At 44.5% G+C, this 7,294-nt stretch overlaps 1 pseudogene; it reads right to left on the bottom strand.

Moving 5' to 3' along the window:
* Positions 1–316: 316 nt before the first annotated feature.
* On the bottom strand, positions 317–965 carry LOC150009905 (GTP-binding nuclear protein Ran-like; annotated as a pseudogene).
* Between the last annotated feature and the right edge of the window lie 6,329 nt (positions 966–7,294).

The following is a 7,294-nucleotide window of genomic DNA, read 5'->3' as shown; positions in this document are numbered from 1 at the left end:
CGAAAAGGAATAGGAATGACAGTAACAAACAAGGTTTCACCACTGAATGTTGTGATGTGGCTGCGGCGGTCTTAGAGCTGACGCTCAACGAGGAAACAACTGCACTCCAAGACAGCTAAGTGTGCAACTCCAACAAAGGAAGGTATTTCTAAACTGCCACATTCACTCAAAACCCATTCATCTTTCAGCATTCCAAAGATCAAGCACAGGTTCTGCTTAGCGATATAATAAAGCAGCAAAGACTCAGCACCACTGACATCACAGGACAGTTGCCTATAAAACTAGACTTCTGACGCTGGGCTCCAGTGTCCCATTCTCACAGGTCGTCATCCTCACCTGGGAGAGCAGTGGTCTGAGCAACCTCGAGGTTGTGCTCCTACTGTGCTGCCAACACAGGGTCCACGACAACTTCTGGTGGGGTAAGAGCGGGCATGGTGACAAACTCTAAGTTAGGGTCTCCAACTAGTTTTCTAGCAAGCCAGAGGAAGGGCTTTTCAAAGTTGTAGTTACTTTTGGCAGAAATGTTGTAGTACTGAAGGTTCTTCTTTTGGTGAAAGACAATTGATTTTGCCTTAATCCTTAACTTTTCTGTCCTTGATGTCCACCTTGTTGCCACACAGCACAATGGGGATATTTTCACACATGCGCACCAGGTCTCTGTGCACACTCTTGTATGTAACTCTTGAAGTGACATCAGACATTATGATGGCACACTGGACTCGGATGTAGTAGCTATCGCACAGCCCATGGAACTTCTCCTGGCCAGTCGCGTCCAACACGTTGAACTTGATGGGCCCTTGGCTGGTGTGGAACACTAGCAGGTGCACCTCCACACCCAGGGTGGCTACATACTTCTTCTCAAATTCCCCCGTCAGGTGGTGCTTCACGAAGGTGGTTATCCCCGTGCTGCCGTTACCAGCCAGCACAAGTTTGAACTGAACTTGGGGTTCTCCTTGGGTGGCCATGGTGCTGGGACTTCCAGGAGCATCTCCGAGCCCATCTGACTGAGACTTTTATTTTTATTTTTAAATGATTTTATTTAATTTTAGAGAAAGGGAAACGAGGGAGAAAGAGAAGGAAAGAGACATCAATGTGCAAGAGAAACATCAATTGATTTTCTTTCGTATACCCTCAGCTGGGGACCTGGCCCACAACCCAGGCATGTGCCCTGACCAGGAATCAAAGCAGTGACCTTTCGGTTTGTGGGACGATGCCCAACCCAAGAGGCACACCAGTAAGGACACCACAGTCAATTTTAGAATATTTCATCATGTCACAGAGAAACCCAATATTCTTTATTTATCACCCCTCAACCCCCCAGCCCTAAGCAACCACTAGGCTACTTTCCATCTCTATAGATTTATCTATCCTGGATATTTCATGTAAATTGAATCATACAATATATCACCTTTTGTGTCTGACTTCTTTTTTTTTAAATTTTTTATTTATTGATTTGAGAGAGGGAGAGAGTGAAAGAGATCAGGGAAGAGAGAGAGGGGGAGGGAGAGAAAGAGGCAGGGAAGAGGTGAGGGAGAGAGGGAGAGAGAGAGAGAGAGAGAGAGAGAGAGACATTAATTTGTTGTTCCAATTAGTTATACATGCATTAGTTGACTTTTGCATGTGCCCTGACTGGGAATGGAACCCACAACCTTGATGTATTGGGACAATGCTCTAACCAACTGAACTACCCGGGCAAGGCATGTCTGATTTCTTTTACCAAGCATATCTTCAAGGTTCATCCATGTAGCATTTATCAGTACTTCATTCTTGTTTATGGCTGAATAACATACCACTGTATGGAGATACCACATTTTGTTTATCCATTCATCAGTGGGTGAACATTTGGGTTGTTTCCACCTTTGGCTATTGTAAATAATGCTGCTATAAACATTTGTGTACGAGTTTTTGTGTGAACGTATGTTTTTGTTTCTCTTGAGGACACATCTAGGAGTGGAGTTGCTAGATCATATTGTTACACATGTTTAACCATTTGAGGAACTCATGATGGTTTCTGATGGTTTTTCTTTCTTGCCCATGTTTCTTAGGCTGGACAAACCACAGTGTGGCTGTTGCTGATTGGCTGGCATCCTGATGCCTAAAAATTTATCGAGGTCCTGTTGTCACCTACAGGAGACAGGCATTTTCCTCCACTGCAGTCAGAAATACTGCCCTGACTGGTGTGGCTCAGTAGATTAAGTGCCGGCCTGCAAACCAAAAGGTCACCGGTTTGATTCCCAGTCAGGGCACATGCCTGGGTTGCAGGCCAGGTCACCAGTTGGGGGCATGCAAGAGGCAACAAATCTATGTTTCTCTCCCTCTCTCCCTTCCTCTTCCTCTCTCTAAAAATAAATAAATAAAATCTTTAAAGAGAAAGAAAGAAAGAAAAAAATATAACGGCATCCTTGCTCTACTTCTAGCAAAATCCTTAACAGGAATATTGAAAACCTGGTCACCTTGCTGTTTGCTGACAGTACCATCAATAGCTTTCCTCAGGGAATAATCACTAAGTGCTGACCTACAAACATTCTGACAAATTTATTGAATGTACTTGTGGCAGCCATGAGAATATGTCCCTAGGATCTCAACCAGCTGACTGACCAAGGGCCCCAGCTGGGTCACTCTGAAACCCTTCATGGGATTTAGACAGAGGTCCTGATGCCCAAGAGCTGTCCAGCCATGACTCAGTAGCCCTACATCAAGGATACAAATGCTGGCCTGGTCATGGGAGACCAGGGCCTGCTCTGAAGGGTGATTTTGGCTCAAGGATTCCCCCAACAGCCTGGCTGAATCTCCCTCAGAAATGCACTACAGCCTAAGATGCTTCCACACACCCAACCTTCCTTCCCTCCACCCTTCACTTGGGCCACACCTACTCTGCCAGCCCTGTCTTATTCCCTCCCCATTTCCTGTCTCAGGCATTTCCTGGAATACACTTTCTGCAAATTCTGTCTTGGCAACTGCTTCTCAGAGATCCTGGACTAATACATTACTAGTTTCCCAGCCGTTCCCTAAACATAATACAAATTATTCCCAAATAACAAACTGTCTACCTGTTTTGTACTTAGAATTAAATTTTTTAAAAATGTAGACTAGGAAAACAGTTTTATGTGAAGGAAAGTAGAAGAATCAAAAGGGTTTGCTTATTGCCCAACTTTGAGCATTTTTATCATCACAGTTATCACATGCAGGGTCAGGAGGCAGAAGGCCCAGAGTGTCCCTGATGGTTTCTTTTTAGAGACTGAATGAGTTTCATAATCCAGAGAGAAGGGCTTGTACTATGTATGGCTGGGCTAGGTTTTGTGTTCAGAACAATGTGGCTGGGTGGGTGCGGTTGTTCTCAGCAGAGTCCTAAGAAGCCATAAGCCTGCAGCTGAACTCCCCTTTTTCTTTTCCAGTAGTATCAGTTCCATCTCGGTTTATCTTCAGGTGGTGACTGGAGAGGGCTGGAGTATGCATTAGACCTCTCCTTGAAGCATTTCTTTCTTTCCTAGGAGCTCAGAGGCTTGAGGCCTAAGCCACCATCATCTGGAGTCACTCCCTCTCCAAGGTAGAAATCCTCTCCTCCTCACACACCCAGGAGATCCGAACATCAGGCAGCGTTTACAAGATGTTCAACAAGTAAAGACATGTGGTGTCTTGACAGGGAGTCCTGTGTGTGGGCTGAATGGCAGCTGCCCCTCCTTCTGCTCAACAGAAGACTTGCTTTGCCCCACTGCAATTCTGAATTGGGTCTTTCCCTCAATGTTTGGCACTTGAAAAGGAAGATACTGTTCTGTGGCAAAAATAAATGGGAAGGGAAGGCTTAGAGGGACCTTTATTGTTTTAAGGGATAGTGAAGGGTAAATAGTCCGAGGGTTTTTTTTTTTTTTTTTTTTTTTTTGCTGCTTAACCAATAAGCTGGCTGAACGCTGTTAGAGTCCTGGGAATTTCCCTGAGGCCCAAAGAATTAGAGCACTGAGGTAGAAGGGGAGCTATCTGCCTGAAGGGTTTAGAGGCTGACTGGAAGCCCCTGGCAGAGATGAGGGCTCCTCATGCATGAGTGCCTCTGGCTCAGGAGATGACAGCTAAGAAGACTCTGAGAGCACAGATACCCAGGACCACACGCCATGCAATAAAGGGACTTATTGGCTACAGTTGCTCCCTGAGGAAGGGCAATGACCTGGTTAGGAGTCTCAGGCTATTCTGTGATCAGAGCCTCTTGCACCTGCTTTGTTCTCAGACTATGTGAATGTGTCTGGAAACAGCCCAGAAATCAGCCTTGACAAATGTCTGTGTGTCTTGTGTTCAGTAGAGATAACAATTAAAATAAAATAAAATAAATTAGTGGCAGGCAAAAACACACTGGTTTATCCTTACCCTTACTGACATTTGAGAAATCACCTTGGCTTTCTAGGCTCTAAGCTTCTTCCCAGATTTGTGTTGCTGTGATAGATGCTGAATGGAAGCCCATGAATCCTGACTTCCTGCTGCAAAGCCTTGATGGTCCTCACAATGGTCCTTCTTATCCCTCTCACTCTCTTTATCTCCCCGGGGTCCTGCCTCTCTCTTCATGACACAGAAAGCCCCAGCTTAGGGGCCCTTCTCTGCAGATCATCTCTGGCTTCTCACTGATGAACATGGTCCTCTTCTTATCTCCTTATTTTCTGAGGGGCTCACCTCACTTTCCTCATCTGTTACATGAGAACTAGGGATGCCAAGAGGTGGGGACTCACAGTTGAGAATTTTCAAGGTCTCTTCCAGTTCAGACCGTCAGGGATACTGAAGGAGTCTACTAAGGGAAAGGCATCATGCTAAGTGCATGTGCCCATCCTCAGTGAGTTTCTAGTCGAGTAGATCTGATGCATACATTAAAACAAAACACAAAAAACAAAAAACCACCCACAAAACTCTAATGATCAAGACAGATATCCTGTGAGGCTCATAAAATTATCAGAGTTCCTTGGAATTCCAAGGAGATGATAGACTCCTTCAAGGCAGAGAAGGTTGGTGAAAAATAAAATAAAATAGGATTCCTGAACTCCTTCCCAAGACTGATGGCACAGATGCTCTTGGCCTCCTGCCCAAAGTATCCTAATTATCCCAGTTACAATCCCATTGAGCAAGCCACCCCCTTCCACCCTGTTGGCATGGAAGTCTGTCCATGGACCTCCAAACTCATACCCTTTTTTAAAAAATTAATTAATTTTTAAAAGACTATATTTATTGCCCTGGCTAGTGTGTCTGAGTGCATTGAGCGTCAGCCTATGAACCGAAGGGTTGGGTCACTGGTTTGATACTTAGGGCACATGGATGTTTCTCTCCCTCTCTTTCTCCCTCCCTTTCCCTCTCTCTAAAGATAAAATAAATAAAGAGTTTTTCTCAAGACTTTATTTATTTTTTAGAAAGAGAGGAAGTGAGGGATAAAGAGAGAGAGAGAAACATCAATGTATGAGATATACATCAATTGGTTGCCTCCCGCATGCCCCATCCGGGGACATGGCCTGCACCCCAGGCATGTCCCTGCCTGGGAATCAAACTGGTGACTCTTTGTTTCACAGGCTGGAGCTCAATCCACGAACCATACCAGCCAGGGCTCATGCCCTTTGAAATGGTGCCCTTCATTAAATCTTTTTTGCCTTCTTGATCACAATATATTTATTTATTTATTGTTATTTATATATTTATAAATTTATATATTTGTTATTTATGACTATTTGCCAGGCACAGCGCAAAATGCTTCCCACACACATCATCTCATTTATTTCTCACAACAGTGCTTTAAGTGGATATAAATATGCTTATTGTCCCAATTTACAGAGGGCAAAACTGAGGATGAGTAGCTGAGTGACACATCTTAGGCTCCACAGTTAATCAGAAACAGAGGCATATTTGAACTCAGATCTCTCCTTTCTCACACTTTCTACTCATTGGAGAAATGTGAGACCTAGCTACACAAGAGCATAGAAGTCTTGAATAGAGGCAGAGAGTAGGGCAAGGAGAAAGGAGCATGGCAGGAGTTAGACTGGGAGCGAGGCAGGGGACAAAAAGTACAGTCTGAAATGCTAATGTTAAGCTCTCCCTGAGAGGGCCTGGACATTAGGGTTAGGAGGGCCTGGGCATCAGGGTTGGGATGACCAAGCAGCAGAAATGACCAGAGGGAGACCTTCGTCAGAGGAAGTCTTTCAAGGACTCTCATTTGGGCCACACCTGGAGTTTGAACATGGAGTCCTTCCAGCACAGTTCTTGCTTTGCAGTCCTGGACTTTTTGTATGGCTATTAGTGCTGAATTCATCCCAGTTACCTCTCCAGTCATGAAATAGCAATTTCTCCCAGCTGCAGAGGACAGAGGCAGTGGAACATTGTGATTAGAGCCCTGGTTTGTCATCCACTTCTGAGCTGTGACTTTGAAGAAATTATTACTCTCGGTCTCAGTTTTCTCATCTGTGGAATGGAACTGTAACAGGCCCTACACTATATGAATTGTTGGAGCGTTGAGCTAATGCATTAAAAAACTTGACACACTAAAGAAACAGTAGCACTTATTTTGATTTATCTACAAGCCAGTCTTCTGTGTTTTGGTTCATGTTGTTCCCAAAGTGCCTTTTCTCTGCCTCTCAAAGCCTTCCCACTCTTCAAAGTCAACAAATGATTAAAATGTGGAGGCCATAGAGAGTAGCAGGTAAGAACATGCATGGATTTGGGAGCCAGTCAGCCTAGGCTTGAATCCTGGTTCCTGTAACCTTGGACAAATGACCTCATCTGTTTCCTCATCGGTAATGAGAAAACCTGCGTCATAGGATCATTACGATCATAGGAGTAAATGAGTTAACATTTGCAAAAACACTTATAACACTGCCTGGCACATAGTAGTTACTTCATGAATGGAGGTTAAAAACCGTTCTAGAATCTCTGTGAAAATATATCACACAACAATTTCATTGTGGCACAGGCAGCACAGAGCTGTCCACATAAGCACATATTTAAACTGCTGATTGGGTGGAGGAACAGGCGGAGACTCTCCTTTTTCTGGAATATTTGAAGGGTTCTAGGGCTTCTCTGTTGGAGACCCAGGAGGTCTAAAAGCTGTGAGAGGCTAGATGTGGGATAAACAGCTCTGCCGTTGAAAAGCATGGCTTGGGAACCAGCAGTCAGCGCCAGCTTTCTTATGTGTAAAATAGATCAGTCCACTGAAATGACATCAGTACAACTATTTACCGAGCATGTTCCAGGTGGACGGGCACGCGCTAAGTATTTATGCTGTCCATTTTACAGATGACGCTAAGCGAGGTCTTACGAACTGCTCAAAGATACAGAG

Source organism: Furipterus horrens, unplaced genomic scaffold (genome assembly GCF_987537825.1).
Source record: "Furipterus horrens unplaced genomic scaffold, mFurHor1.1.pri manual_scaffold_5, whole genome shotgun sequence".
NCBI lineage: Eukaryota > Metazoa > Chordata > Mammalia > Chiroptera > Furipteridae > Furipterus > Furipterus horrens.
The sequence above is the reverse complement of the archived record's forward strand: the minus strand, read 5'-3'. Positions and strand labels throughout refer to the sequence as shown.